The sequence below is a fragment of the Momordica charantia genome (genome assembly GCF_013281855.1).
Source record: "Momordica charantia cultivar OHB3-1 chromosome 5 unlocalized genomic scaffold, Mcharantia_2.0 BLBB01000005.1, whole genome shotgun sequence".
Lineage (NCBI taxonomy): Eukaryota > Viridiplantae > Streptophyta > Magnoliopsida > Cucurbitales > Cucurbitaceae > Momordica > Momordica charantia.
The window spans coordinates 14,407,744-14,423,955 of record NW_028275163.1 but is presented as its reverse complement, the minus strand read 5'-3'; the positions used below and the strand labels follow the sequence as shown (position 1 = coordinate 14,423,955).

Sequence of the window (16,212 nt, the reverse complement as noted above, 5' to 3'; positions counted from 1 at the left end):
AGTAAAGCAAAGTGATACTGGGATTAATATTTCCCAAAAGAAGTATGCGAAGGATTTGTTGTTCAAGTTCAAAATGGAGAATGCTTATCCTGACAATACTCCTATGGAAGTAGGTTTGAAATTGAGCAAGCATGATGAAAGTGAAGATTTGGATGCCACCATCTATAGAAGTCTCGTTGCAAGTTTAATGTATTTAACTACAACTAGACCTGATCTTATGTTTTCAATCAGTTTATTGAGTAGATTTATGGCATCACCAAAGAAAAGTCATTAGGAAGCTGGAAAAAGAGTTCTCCGATATGTTCATGGAACTATTAATCATGGAATTCACTATAAGAAGAACATCGATAATGTTCTTGTTGGATATAGTGATAGTGATTGGGGAGGAAATATTGATGATTATAAAAGTACTTCTAGATATGTGTTTAGTATTGGTTCTGAAGCAGTTTCATGGGCATCAAAGAAGTAGGATGTTGTAGCGTTGTCAACAACTGAAGCTGAATACATCTCTTTATCCACAACCAGTTGTCAAGCACTTTGGTTGAGAAATGTGCTACATGAATTGAGGTGTACGTCCTCAAGAAAAAGGGACCATCATGTTTTGTGATAATACTTCATCAATTGCTCTTTCGAAGAATCCAGTTTTTCATGGAAAGCGTAAACATATAAAGATGAAATATCATTTCATCAGAGAATTGATCAAGGATGGGGAAATATGCATCAAGCATTGCAAAACATAAGATCAAGTTGCAGATATAGTTACAAAAGCATTGAAGACAAACTTGTTCTTGAAAACGAAGGAGAAGCTTGGAGTTATGGAAATCTAGCTTAAGGGAGGATGTTAGAATTTAAGCTAGATTCATTTCTATACACATGCATGAATTCCTAGATACATGTATTGTTAGGTTCATGTAAGATAATGTATTAAGATACATGAATAGTATGTATACATGTATCCATATATTTTGTGTCGTTTAGATGTGTCTCTTGGATGTTATATAAAGGGATCATTTCCCTCATTTGTAATCAAGCAAGAAAGAAGCAAATTGAAGTATTTCAATCAAGAAAGAAAAGAGAACTGAGTTTAATAAGAGAACAAATTTCTTCTCTTTAAAGTGGGTGAGTTTTAGAGTGAATTCTAGTGAGGGCTTCTCAATGTTTCCAACACTTGCACCTTAGGGTCTTAACAGGTAGATCATCATCCGGTTTCAACGAGGTGGTCATTGTATCAAATCGAATTGCTAGATGCCTAAGAATCTACATGAGTTGTTATAGTTTGTTTTGGATGTTCTTTAGCAAGGAAGACCTGCACAAGGGAGACAAACACTCTGACACTCAGTTTAATTTAAGTTCAATCTAAATATTAAGACTGAGATATAATGTGATACCTAATACTAGAGAGACCTTCTATTTATAGGTTATGCACGTCCAAAAAGGCATCTGACCAGCAGTTTCGACCGTCAGATAGTTCGTTGACGAAGGTCGACTTGTCAGGTACACAAGGTTGGAGACAAGCAAGAACTTCAGCCGAATAGAAATTTACCTATGTGATTCTATGGCATAGTACGAAGGTTGATCCTTCCTCTAAAATTTCAAGGAAAACCTTGTCTTACGCTCTTCCCCACTCCTTCACATGGCAAGACTATTTTTTACTCCTAACAACATGTATGATGAGTCTTTAAACTTTAATTTTTATTTTTTATGACTAATAGATTCCTAAACTTTCATTTTTGTGTCGGATAGGTCCACAACTTATTTTACATTTTTAAAAATTCACGGGCGCATCATACACAATTGAAACTATAGGTTCTTTAGTGAACAAAAAAATATTATTGTTGTTGTTGTTATTATTTTGAGAAAAGGAAAAGGAAGTTGAAGTATATGAAAGACTTGTTATATCCAAATTCGAAAGTTGAAGCATTTGATAGTTTCTAAAATTCAGAAACTTGTTAGACAAAATTGAGACACTCACCTTTGTAATTTAACCCTTATATAATATAATATTACATAAGGAAGAAGATAACATAGAAATTAAACTCTCCAATTAATAAATGGGAATTAAAAATGCGGGCCGGCTGCAATTAGATTCATGGTCTCTATGAAAGTACAACGACAAATTTGACCAAATACAAGCTATTCTGCAGAAGCTTTAGAAAACAAAAATAAAAACCACTTCGTTTTTTTTTTTTTTTTGTTGGATAAATGACTAATAGAAGATGGATTAGTGCAAATAAAAGGACAAGTGACATCGCCGGTCGTTGGTTTTTTATTCAGCGGATTCAGAATTGGAGATTAATGCCGGCTGATATTACATTTTTCTTTCCTTTTTAATGAAAATGACAAAGGAAACGGCGTCAAGGTACTAACCTTTTCCTTATTTTTCTTTTTAAAGAAAATGTAAAAACCCTTTCAATGGCTCTCCCGATAGCTTTTAGTAGATAATTTTATGCACTTGATCTTTTCTACCAAATGCTGTATTCTTTGGGTCTAATCCAAATGGCAGAGATTACTTGTTCTTTAATAAACATAAACGTTTATGGGAAAAAATAAAAAGAGCGGCACTGAAAAAGACATTAATACTAGTTCATAAACTCTTTAAAGTACAAATAGTCAAGAGTCAAAGATCAAGTTCTGTATAAAAATGTTAAAGCCCTGGGTACAACTTGGAAATAACTTGAAAGTAACTTGAAAGAGTTATAGTTAAAAGAAGAATAAGACTTATGTGTGTGTCTTGTGTATGTAAGCGTTGAAAATTGGAACCTAGAATTTATGATTAAAATGAGCAAATGTACTGTACAACACATATGCTCATTTTATTCACGTGTCTTGTGTATGTAAGCGTTCAACAAGACGTGTATGTTGACCATGTTATTGACTAAGTATGTTGCAGTGATTATTTTGTTGGGTATGCTATGTTGTTTTTGCATGGCCAAGTAGGGGGCTACTTATGTACACTTGTTTTAAAAAAAAAAAAAAATTCTCACTTCTAGTGCAAGAATGAGTAGAAAATAAATTAGAAATTAAAAGAAAATAACAATAATAAAAAAACACAAAAATTTGTCAAATCAAGCATAGGGTTAAGGCACATATTTTTAGGAAACGGATATGTTTGGTAACTCATCCCGTTTCTCGTTTCTAAAATTTTAGAAACTTTTTCAAAAAAGTGGTTAAATTTTGGAAACAACGAAAAGTAGATTTTCGTTCTTCTTGTTTCCATTTCTTAGTCTAAGTCTTATAAATTGTGTAATTATAAGCAGAATTAATAACACAAACAGAGGGTATATAGTTTAAAGTAGAAAAGAGAATAAATGTAGCGAACTGATAACACAAACAGAGGGTATATTGTGTAGTTATAGTAAACTGCTGAAGTAGATAATATTTTGATTCAAATTTGCATTAGTGAAGCGTCATATTGAAGTCGATTATAAAAAGTAGTTTATGCTTTCGTATCACTCAACTTGATGGTTAGTATTTCTATTTTTAATTATATTTGTTATTAGTATTTATTGTTGATGCTGACTTTGGGGTGTTAAAAGAAAAAAGAGATGTTTAGACATCAACAAGATTAATCTCTAGATCTTACCCACACTAGTTGTGTTTAGTTGCTTGTTGAAGCGAAGTTAATTGGGTAGAATGCGAGGAAAGAAGCAAGATGTGTAAGATTCTCTTTTTGTGTAGATTAAAATTGGAGTCTTACCTGGGATAATATGATTTAAATATCATTTTAATCGCTACTTTCAATTTTTATTGATTTTAGATCATATTCTTAAAATATCTATTTTGGCCTCAATATCTTTTTAAAAAATTACTGCTTTTATTCCTATTTTTAATATTTAATGAACAACTCAACAGATTGATGTTGTGATCCATAATTGATAAGTAGGCATCTACACGATGGAAGAGATGTTTTCAAAAAACAAAATTTCAAACAAGCGGGTCAAGTCCGAGTCAAGCATAAACAAACATGAGTATATTTCTAATTTCTTTTTGCAAGTTGGGTTTTCGTTTTAGATTCCAATCGCATTTTGAAATAGGCCCTTCATCCAAGTTTTTGTTTCAGTTTTATGATTTGAGAATAATTTTTCCAATTGACTGTAGGAGATAACGAGGACTAATGACATCTGATTTCTACCCATTTGATTTTTAAGGCATTTCAGATTAAGTATAATCATGAATGGCTTGAAATGTAGGTGCCACTTGGGTACCATGTATGCTTTCATCTCTAAAATCCTGATACTTGTACATATAGAAATCTTGCACCAGTGTGGTTGTCTACGGAATGCACTCTAATACTTAAATTATAATTCAAGTAGAGACAAACAGGTATGAAGTAGAAAGAATAAGAAAACAGAAATCTCGAGAGTGAGAGACTACTTGAGAGTGTGTGCTTAATCTTCACATGGAATTGTATAGAGAAATGTGTCATACCTTCATTAGGGTGGTTCGTTTCATTATATATGAAGATAAATAGGGTTGTAGTAGGAAGTCTACACTCTTCAGCATCCACAGGGAAGAGGTCTGTCGCGCCAAGGGTCCATGGGACCACCGACATCCTCTGCTTCCTATTGTCACTGAGGTAGCTAGGGGGCTTGGCGATGTCATGAGTGATCCTAGAGACGCGTAGCAATTTGGGTACAAGGCATCAGTACCCTTTCTGTGGCTGTTCTTTGTACGAGACATACTATAAAAGCACTTGACCCTGTTGTTGGTGCGCTCGGTTCCTTTTCGGTGTGCTTTATCATGTCGATTTGGTTTCCTGACCCGACCTAAGTGGTTTAGTCAACTTTTTTACACGTGACATTTCGTTTTGATTCGATAATTTATTCTTTAAGACTCGTTTTAGTATATTTTTTTAATAATGATTTTATTTTGCTTTAAATTTTGTTTTAAACCTTCTCTTAAAAAAATGTATTGGAAAAGATATCCATGGACTCTGTAGATTTTTATCTAATAAATATTTTTTTTCCTGTTTTGTCTGTTTTATTATGGTTGCAAAAAAAAAATCGGTAGGATAAGTAGGTAAGCATACATTTCATGCTTGTTCCAGCAGTAGCACTGAGATTATTCAATATCATGCTAAAAATAATTAGGATTTCGAAAAGAAGATGTCATTTTTTTGTGAGAAATAAAAAGGAATATCCATAATTCGAACATAATGATTTCAATTAACAAGGGTGTTTAGAGAGCATCACCCCTCCAATTTAGGGTATAGAGCTACGGTCATCAAGTATAGCGTACGGAGAATAAAAAGCTTATAGAACATCACGACTCCTCCGTTTGTGCTCCTCTGTGGAGCCCAGGCCGTTCTTTTAGACCTGACTACAGTTAACCTTATGAGCAGGTTTGCACAATTTATACTAATATTTCAGAATTTTGAGTTCTCTTGTGTGTTTAATTGAGGAAGATCTAATTTGAATAGCGGGGCATTATTAAATTTAATTGTAGTACAACATGATTCAATCAGATTTTGATTCTAATAACTCACAATCTCGGAGTTATTGATTTTGTCGGCAATCCAACCCGCTTTCCCAAAATTTCTTAGATCAGCGAGTTGTTGAACAAGCCACCATGCATAAATGATAAATTTATGAGCTTATAAGTTAAAAGATTACTTAATATGCACCTGTTAACGTTCCGTTTAATAATTGTTTGGTTTTTTTGTTTCTAGTAGTTTAAAATTAAACTTATAAATACTATATCTATTCCACCTAGGTATTTCTTTACTTTATATCTAGATTTTAAAAATATTTTCAAAACCTGAACAAAAAATAATGAAAAGAGAAGTAGTTTTAAAAAATTTGTTTTTATTTCGTCCACAAAAGGCAGCCTCATTTGGTAATGGTATGGGGCATTGTGATATCACCTACATTAAGGTCTTGTATTCAAATCTATGGATGAGCTTAATACCAAAAATCATTCACGTCTTTCAAATCTTAAGTTGGAATCTTGAGATGGGGTACAGATGCTCTCAATTATAGGGGTAAAAAGTCTAGATGAAAATAATAGTAAAGAAATTATGAGTAAAGCTGCACAATTTTAGAAAACAAAACGATTATCAAACAGTTAACGAACCTAAAGAATTAAAATATATAATTTCCGTTAAATGAAAACATTCACTATCGAATTCAATGTATGAATATTTCTAATTATTATGAGGATGCGACCAACAAAACAAACAAAAGGTTTGAGGGTAAAGCTAAAATAGTGGTCAGCAAGGGTAGCGGTTGGCGTTGGGTTATAAATAGATGGGGAGTTTTATGATCCATAAGCCAAATTAAAGAAAGCAATTAATAGCGTTATTATTGTGAGACAATAATGAATAATTATTGTAAGAAATGGATAACTGGAGCTGTTTTGTGGGTAATGGTCACGTTTTGTTGGAGAGGAGAGTGTGAAAGAATAGTGAGGCTTCCAGGGCAACCAGCTGTTGCCTTCCAGCAATATTCAGGATATATTAGCGTTGATCAATACCAAAGCAGAGCTCTTTTCTACTACTTTGTGGAAGCCCACACCAATCCCGCTTCCAAGCCTCTTGTTCTTTGGCTAAACGGAGCTAATTATTAATTGTGTCTCGTTTAGTTACGGGTTCGTTTCTTGTTTTTTTTTTAATTATCAATTTTTTAGAAACATTAGCAATTATGGTAACTGTTTCTGTTTCAGCTCATTTCTCATTCATTAAGAAACGTTGCTAACTTTGTGTAGAATTTTTGGACACAACAAAATCAAGTTTTTTTGTTTAGAAAACAAGAAATTACCAAACATATTTCTGTTTTTTTTTTTTTCAATTAAAGAAAACAAGCCACAATTACGAAATGAGATTCTATTTTTTTTAATGGTAAAAGAAGAAATGATAAACAAAAAACTACGTTACCCAGCAGACCGTAGATTCTTACCATCTATCTTCTCTGTATTTATTTACTCAACTAAGCTTCCTATATAATTTTACACATTTTTTTTTGTTCTTTGTTAAAAGGTCCTGGTTGTTCATCTGTTGGTGCTGGAGCTTTTCTTGAGCACGGCCCTTTTAGGCCCAAAGCAGATATTTTGATCTCAAATAACTTCAGTTGGAACCAAGGTTTGTACTTTGTTCTCAATTTCCCCTTTTTCCTTTTTCTTTCTCTTCGTCTTTTCGAATGTTAAAATTAACTCATTTACCAATTTATTTCTCAATTTGTTTGACAGTTGCCAATATACTGTATCTTGAATCTCCTGCCGGCGTTGGCTTCTCATTTTCTAAAAACACCACCTTCTACTCCAAAGTTAACGACAAAATTACAGGTGACTCTCCAAATTATGCAAATTCTTATAAAAATATATTTTTTTAATTTAAAATTTTAGAGAACCAGAAACAAAAAATAGTTGCTTCATTGTTTCAGCACAAGACAATTTAGTATTTCTCCAGCGATGGTTCAACAAATTTCCTGAATATCGATACCGAGATTTGTACATCACTGGAGAGAGCTATGCTGGGCATTATGTTCCACAGCTCGCAAAACTCATACTCGACTCCAAACTAAACATTCAACTCAAAGCAATAGCTGTAAGCTCTGTAATGGTGGTTTCTATTAAACTTAACTACTCATTGTATAAGGTGAGAAAAAGAAATAACAACGTTTTTATATATTTTGGTTTTCAGATAGGGAATCCGCTGTTGGAATTCAATGTAGATTTCAATTCACGAGGCGATTATTTGTGGTCTCATGGGGTGATATCAGAGGCCACATATAAACTTCTGAACACAGTCTGCAGCACTTCCCAAATCACAAGAGAGTTCATCAAATGCAATATTTCTGCGGCATGCTCTGAAGTTGACAATTTGTTGTCGGATGAAATCTCTGATTTCATCAATTTGTATTCTGTGAACCTCGACGTGTGTGTGTCACCCACCACCCAATTAAAGGCCCCACTTCGACTTCTCCATTCATCCACGTCATCCTTAAAACCATTAGGAGACCAATCTTCTAATCAAAAACCTCACTCCACCCGCCTCCCACAATACTCGGTTAGTTCATCTCCATCTCAAAATTAGTTTATACGTATTTTTTTTAATATGATTATTTTTTTTTTATTAAAATTATAGGAAGATAGTGGGAAGATAGATGTTTGTATTGAAGACGAAGTGGATGCTTACTTAAATAGAGTGGATGTCCAAGAGGCTCTTCATGCTCAGCTTGTTGGAGTTGCCAATTGGAGCCTTTGCAGCGAGTAAGTATTTTGAAGCTATAAAAAGTGGAAGAGTTTTTAATTGTAATTTTTGGAAGGTTTTAATTGGCACTTTTTTATGATTAATTTTGTGTGCTGTTTTGTTGCAGCATTTTGGAGTATGATATGAGAAATCTATTGACACCAACCATTTACACTGTGGGTTCACTTGTGCGGTCTGGAGTAAGGGTTTTGGTGTACAGGTAGTTTCAAGTTCCATCTATATTTTATTCACCTTTTAAGCATAATTTAATTTTAGATTTTTACATCTCTATAAAGCCCTCCACCTTTTATTCTCTGATGCAATATTATTTAAAAATAATAATAATAAAAAATAAAATAAACTATTTTAACATTCAAATAGTAATAACTATATTTTGGATTGAAAGGAAAAAAGAAAAGTCAAATAGTACACACCAATAGTTTCAAAAATCTGTTTTTGCTTTTGAAAGTTGAGTAAGATTTCTAAAATTTTCAAAGGAGTGAAAAATTATATAAAGTAAACAAGTTATACGTGCTTGAGGATTGAGAGAGAATTTTAAATCTAATTACATATATATATATATATATAATATATATATAATTCGATCCCATTATGGTGCCTCTGATTTTATCACCCCATAAACCAAACAAAATAATTAGTAATACAATTTATATTTTTAAAAATAAAATAAAAAAATCCTAAAATATGATATAACAAAAAATTCTTTGATAACTTAAAAAAAAAATTGACAAAAGAATAAAATACAAATATAAATTCTAAAAATTAAAAATCGGGTTTGAAAAAATATTTTAAAATAATTTTTAGTGATTAAAAATAATTATTATGTACTAATTAAAGCTCATTCCATATTTTCTAAGTTTATTGAGTTGAATTCATGAATTCGGTCAAGATGACAAAGCTTTGCTTCCTCTCAACTGTTGGTGTGAATTCACTATTTTGATTCAAAAAGTCACCAACGGTTCAGACTTTTTCAAAATTCCATATTGTTAACAAATAAACATAATTTTCAAAAAGAAAACAATCTCAATATCTCTCATTATCAAATTTTCAGTACAATTGATAATTATTAAACACATCTGTTAATCAAAATTAGAATCGAGAAAGAAAATTTGAAAAACTTTGAAAACCAGCTACTCCACAGGTTTAAAATATTGGATGTCTATAAAATGTCAAATGCTTAATTTTATGGAAATATCAATGAAAATATAGTTAAAATGTTGATATCGATAGGTAATTCTGAAAAAAAATATAAAAATAAAAAATAATAATAAATATTTAGATAAAAAATTTTGTTAAAAACGTGGAGAGAAGTGATCTTTGCTCCACGTTTTTATAAAAATGTAGGGAAAATAATACTTCGCCCCATGTTTATATAAAAAACGTGGGGAATATTTAGCGGACAATTTTGGTATATTTGAATTTACCAACCAATATTCACGACGTTTTTGTAAAACGTCGAAAGAAATAATATATTCACCGACTTTTTTATATAAAATGACGGGCGAACTTATCTTCTCCCCACGTCTTTATAAAAATGTGGAAGAAGTGATATTTTCCCAACGTTTGTATAAAAATTTGAGGAGAAGCCCCCACATTTTTATAAAAATGTCGCGAAAATAAAACTTCGCCCCACATTTCTATAAAAAAAAAAGTCTAGAATCTTGAGCAGAAAATTTTTGTAGATTCGAATTTATCAACCAATATTTCCGATTTTTTTTGAAAAATGTCAAAAGAAATAAAATATTTAGAGATGTTTTTATATAAAACTACAGGTGAACTTACCTTATCCCAACGTTTTTATAGAAAGGTGAGGAGAAGTGATATTTTCCCAACATTATTTTAACAATGTGGGGAGAAGTGAAATTTGTTCGACGTTTGTCTAAAAATGTCACGAAAAGAAAACTTCGACCACGTTTCTATAAAAACGTCGGGAAAATAATAAATTCTTGTAATGAAATAAACCTTCCACAATTTCAAATAAGTCAAGAACTGTGAAATATTAAATAATATGTACATATTAATAATATTTTGTTGATATTCTTTTGTAGATGTTATCTATTTTCAGTATATGAAAAATATTAAATTCAACCTATGAACCTATAAAAATGTTGCTGGACATTCATATTTTCTAACTTCCTCCTGAACTGACAGTGGAGATCAAGACGCAGTGATCCCCTTAATTGGAAGTCGAATTCTGGTGAATAAGTTAGCAAACAATTTGGGACTTAATACAACTCTGCCTTACTCAACTTGGTTTTACAAACAACAGGTGAATATATTATTTAAGTTTAAATCCTACTTTAATCGATTCATTGACATATTTTTATATTTTGGACCCCAGAGGTATATTTGTTTCTATACTGTTTTCAGTGATTTTAAATTAGATAAATTTTAGAACAGTTTTAGTGGTTTGTTACACCTTGAAATAGGAGTGTTCAAAAAATTTCAAATAACTTCCACAACGACCCAACCTAAACCATAAAGATTGGTTTGAGTTAGGAATTTTTTTCGATTTGAGTTGGATTGAATGTTTTTAGTTAAAAATTTATTTCGATTTGCAAATTTGAATGATTCTATTGAGTTGGTCCAAAAACTTATCCTAATCCAACTCTGACCTATGCTCTATGCTCGTTTTGGCGTGTACATACTTCAAATACTATTTTTATTTTTAAAGAATCAGATATAAATGGTCGGAATTTTTTTTTAAGATAAATTATCAATTAAATCTTGCGTATTTTAATTTTTTTTATTACTAATCTGATTGAAAGACTATTACTAAACTTCTTATTGTCTTTTTCGTTTTCATTCAAAATCTAAACAAAAACAAAAGATATGTATATAGACATTTCAAATCTTTCATATTCCAGACAGGTAAAAAATTTTAAATTATTTTTAGTATTCCAAATCAAGAAATTTAAAAGCATTTCTTGAGGTTTACTAATTCCATATAGAGAGTAATTTGTACATAATTAGTTCTTAAATTTTCAAGTTTTATACTTAATCTCTATACTTTATATAAAAAATAATGCCATCAATTTTTGATTCAAATCCAACATTGGTCCGTATTAAATGTAGTTTCTAATATTTATTTACAATAGCGGTTTATTCATCATATAAATGAACAAACTACATGTTGATATTGAGTTTGTTTAAATAATTAATGAAAAGAAAAAATGTATTTATTTATTTTTTAAATTAAATATTTTATGCGAAGCTATAAAACATATTTAAAAATTTAGGAATAAATTATAATAAATATGAAAGTTGGATGAGTAAATAATTATTGGATACATGCACCATGTTAGGTTGGAGGATGGGTACAAACATTTGGGGATAAGAATATTCTGTCATTTGCGACCATCAGAGGAGCTGCTCATCAAGCTCCCTACACATCACCAGAAAGATCATTGGCACTCTTCACTGCTTTCCTAGCTGGAAAGAACCCATAATTAAAAGCTTTTTACACTTGTGTTTTTGAATAACTAAGTATAAATCATCAAGATGAGCCTAGTTCTTCGATTAAGGTATTTTGTACATTTTTTGAGAGTCGGAGGTTCAATCCCTACATTTGTTATATTAAAAAGACCATATGCTGCCAGTATGCGAGCAATTTAATTTCCTACATGCTTTTACAAATTAATGATGCTAGGTAAAATTATGCTGTCAATTAATAATTATCTCAATCACAAATGCAGACGATATTTATTAGCTAATCCTAGACCAGTTTCTGGTTCCAATTAAAGCGGAATTCAAATCAAATTGGAACATACGACTTAAAAAAATAGATAAACTAATCTAAAATTTGTAAGCAACGTGAATTATAAATAAAAATGAGGGAGAAGAAAATTCAACGTAAACGTCAGATTTATACTGGTTCACCAAATGTGGACTACTTCCAATTCTCTACTACCAAATTCTACTAAAATGTCAGAGAGAATCTCCTAAGAGTTTATAAGCCATTTACAATTATTTTTCTCAGTTTTTTCTCATACAGAAAATATTCACGAATTACTCTATAAGTCTTTCAAACTCTCTAAAAAATAGACAAGTATTTAGCTCTCAAACTCCATTTTCTTAGAGAATTTCTTACATGCTCTTTATTTATGCTCATCTATCAAATGACCCATTCTATCCTATTTGTAATACACACAAAATCAAATACGAATATGATAAGGCAGAAAACCTTTTACAAATAGGAAACCGAGTGAAAATAAAAAAAAGTACGCTTGAAAACGCGAAAACGCTTAATTTTTACGTGAAGAAAAAACGTGATAGAGATAGCGCGACGCTTTCCTCTCGGCCAAAATGGCTTCTGCAATGTCTCGTCATTATCCTCTTGGCCCCGAAAATTTTGTAGCACATTTACTTCAATTTCCTTATTCGTTGGGCCCCATCTTCCTAAAAAATTTCTCAGTCGGAGACAAATTAAAGCAATATATCTCCTCTACAACAATATCGATCACCTCTCTACTGATGGAGAAGTCTAATTGAAGTTATGCACAACTTTAGTTTATCAATAGGGACGACTTTGGTGAACATATCTACGGGATTCTGATAACTTGAAATCTTTTCAAGCACCATAACCCCTTCTTCAAAAGATAATATGACAAAATGGTATCTCACCTATACGTGTTTCATTCTCGATTGAAACACTGAATTCTTTGTTAAATGAATAGTGCTCTAACTGTCACAATGCAAAGTCCGTTTCCCAATCTCAAGCCAAGCTCTTCCAAGAAAGGCTGAAACCATATACATCATATCTTTACTTGATTCAATAACTACAACGTACTCAGCTTATTTAGTAGAAAGTATTACTATCTTCTGTTGTATAGAGACCAAACTAATCTCGATATTACCCAAAGTAAAAATATACTTGGTAATACTCTTTCTCCCATATGTATCTCCTGGCGCATCTACATATCCATGCAGTTTAAAATCTGACCTTTTAAAGTGCAGTTGTCCTTTTCAAGTATTTGAAGATCCATTTGACATAAGTTTTTGCTTAATGGCAAAAGAATATATTGAGGTGCACACCCATCACAAGTAATAATTTTGAAGAGCATTCCGAGTATCGATCTTTAAGGATAAAAGGTGTCTTTTCCAAGTGATGGTGAATTATGAATTGTAATTTATTTGAGGAAAAAGTAAGGAGAATGATGTTGTTTTAAGATGAGAAAACTCAAGTTTAAAAGATTCCGCACTTCTACTTTGAATTAATTGAAAAATATCACGAGGAATAGCACTAGGTGCCAGGTGTTACAATCACACTTTTCAAAAGACTCCCAAAGCGATTGTGCGACACTTACTCTTTCCCACAAGCAAGTCAGCCAGCGAGAATCTGATAGCTGGCGGCACTATGGCTATATATCGCAACCTCCACCCCCGTTCTCGAGAAAACGATTTTGGAAAACGGGGTTAGAGAAAAAGGGTTTGGAAAACATTTGAAGACATTTTGGAAGGCTTGTTGTATGCTTGAATGCAAGAGAATAGATTGGCGGCAAGACAAGAATACAACTCGATGTAGGGAGGAGACTAGGTGTACCCCCTATAGTACATTTATAAAGCACTTTGCCTTTGGCAGGCGTGAACATGCAAACTGGCGAGGAGTCACTCGTCACCAAAAGTACAATGAAAAGTAAATAACGTGCAAAAGTAAATACATAGCATAAAAATAGGAGGGAAGAGTGTGTCATGGGCATGCTGCCATGGGCGACATGCTATGGACGAGCGTGACCATGACATCCTCCCCCACTTAAATGGTTGACATCCCTGTCAATCGACGTTACTCGAACTCTACGATCTGGGTTGATCTGATTTCAAATCTTCTGCACGCTCCCAACTGATTTCTTCATCTAGAAGCCCTGTCCACTTGACCAAGAATTCATGTACGTCCATTCTCGGTCATCCGACTCGACGAGTTCTTTCAACTAGAATTTCTTCAACTTCTTTTTTTGTCTTGTTGTTTAAGGTGCCCGTTGTCGAATCACTTCGTTGCATGCTCGATAATGTGTCCGAGTGATAGGCTTTCAAATTGCTCACATAAATCAATGGGTGAATTTTCATCCATGAGGGTAATTGAACCCTGTATGACGTCTTCTCGACCTTCTGAATAATGTTGACTGGTCATTATTACTTCCGCACAAGGCGTTGATCTTTGTTACCCCAGAATCGGAGCTATTCCGGGTGTAATTTAATGAGCACTTGATCTCCTGCTTGGAATTCTAATAGTCTGCCCTTCTTGTCGGCCCACTTTTTCATGTGCTTAGATGCCTTCTCGAGGTATGATCGGGCAACATCCATGGATTGTCGCTATTCTTTGGTGAAGTTGTAAGCTTGGGGGTTCTTTCCTGCGTAAGAATGGTCGATGATATGAGGTAACATAGGTAAGTGCCCACATACTATTTCAAAAGGAGTCTTCCCTGTAGTAGTACTCTTCTGGCAATTGAAACAAAACTGGGCTACATCAAGCATCTGTATCCAGTTTTTCTGTCGAGCATCAATGAAGTGGCATAGGTATTCCTCTAATATGCTATTGAAGCGTTCCGTCTGACTGTTGGTTTGCGTGTGGTAGCTTAAGGATATGTTCAAGTTCGAGCCAAGTAACCGGAAGAGTTTCGTCTAGAAGGTCCCTGTGAATCTTCCATCTCTATCACTCACGATGCTCTCGGGGACACCCCACAATTTCACTATGTTTTTGAAGAATAGCTGCGCTGTCATCTTTAAGGAACACATCTTTGTGTTGGGTTTTATGTTCTGAAACTCATAGTTTGAAAATGCCAGATATACTTTTATCTTTCAATAAAGTTGTTCTTGAAGGTTTTAATCAATAAGTAGTTATTGATCCAATAAAATGTTCTTACTAGATCTAAATCCAATAAAATAAAGGATCCTAGACTGTTACCTGAGACTCAAACTCTATGTAAGAGACATAAATATGGATCAAGTTTGAGTTAACAGTCTAAATGGTTTATAGTATAGGAATAAGGTTGGGCGCCTTATTCTGGGGACACTATGGATGCGGCTCACTTTGTAGCTAGTACAAACGATGTGATCCTAATTCGTTCATGTGAAGACATGCGAGTGGGGGTGTCCCGTACAAAGAGTTTGCATAAGACCGGACCATGAGATAGTCACTTTTACTCTGTAACACTGTTTACTGTTTGAAACTGACTATCTCGACTTTGATGGCCTAGGTAACTCAATCTTAATCCTGAGCTAATTATGAACTTCTATTTACTCGGGATTACCCTTAGATCTGCATGGGTGAGAGCAGCTCAACAGCGCTGGCTCAATAAGCCTCCCATTTCAGGGGTAAGGCCCGGTAGATAGCTAGGGACATAGGGTGCAAGAAAGAATTCACTTCTACCCAATTTTAGGATAGTAGAAAGGTTGTTCTCTTAAGGGCTGAATCCAGGTCTTGAACAATAGGCGCCATCCTCATCAAAAGGTTTGAGAGGATTTTTGATTTGATAGTTGGACTACAAATCATTGTTCATTAGAGGATCAGTAGGACTTAAGGAACAAGAGGTAATTACAGGGGTAAAGTGGTATTTTGACCTAGCTGTAATTACGAACAACTTGTGAAGGGTCGACTTACCGATCATGGTTATATCAAATGGACATAATATATCTACAGTGAAGAGAGTGCAGCTACGGGCTTTAGTGGAGTGACCTGGTAGTTAACGAATGTTGGTTAACTAGGTTAAAGAGTTTAACCGGTTAATCTCGGATCGTTGAAGCTCATAATCTGTAGGTCCATAAGGTCCCCTGGCTAGCTCATATAGGAATAAACTTGGAATAATTTGAAGGAATAATTCGAATCGTACGAATTAGGTTAATCATATGAGATATGATTAAGTAATTGATATATGATATCAATTTGAGAAATTTGGACAAAATATTTAAATAGGATTTAAATATTAAAATTATGAATGTGGATTCATAATCGGAGGCATGGATTTCATCAAACATTGGATTTTGGAAAAAGTCAAATAGTTGACTTTGAC

At 33.1% G+C, this 16,212-nt stretch overlaps 1 pseudogene across 1 annotated transcript; it reads left to right on the top strand.

Annotated features, from left to right (window-relative positions):
• Window positions 1-6,295: 6,295 nt before the first annotated feature.
• Window positions 6,296-11,764, top strand: LOC111023593 (serine carboxypeptidase-like 45; annotated as a pseudogene). The gene is made up of 9 exons (XR_015790893.1): window positions 6,296-6,551; window positions 6,972-7,075; window positions 7,183-7,278; window positions 7,377-7,540; window positions 7,637-7,878; window positions 8,008-8,205; window positions 8,313-8,405; window positions 10,358-10,475; window positions 11,512-11,764. The product of XR_015790893.1 is annotated as a serine carboxypeptidase-like 45 (transcript).
• The last annotated feature ends 4,448 nt before the right edge of the window (window positions 11,765-16,212 follow it).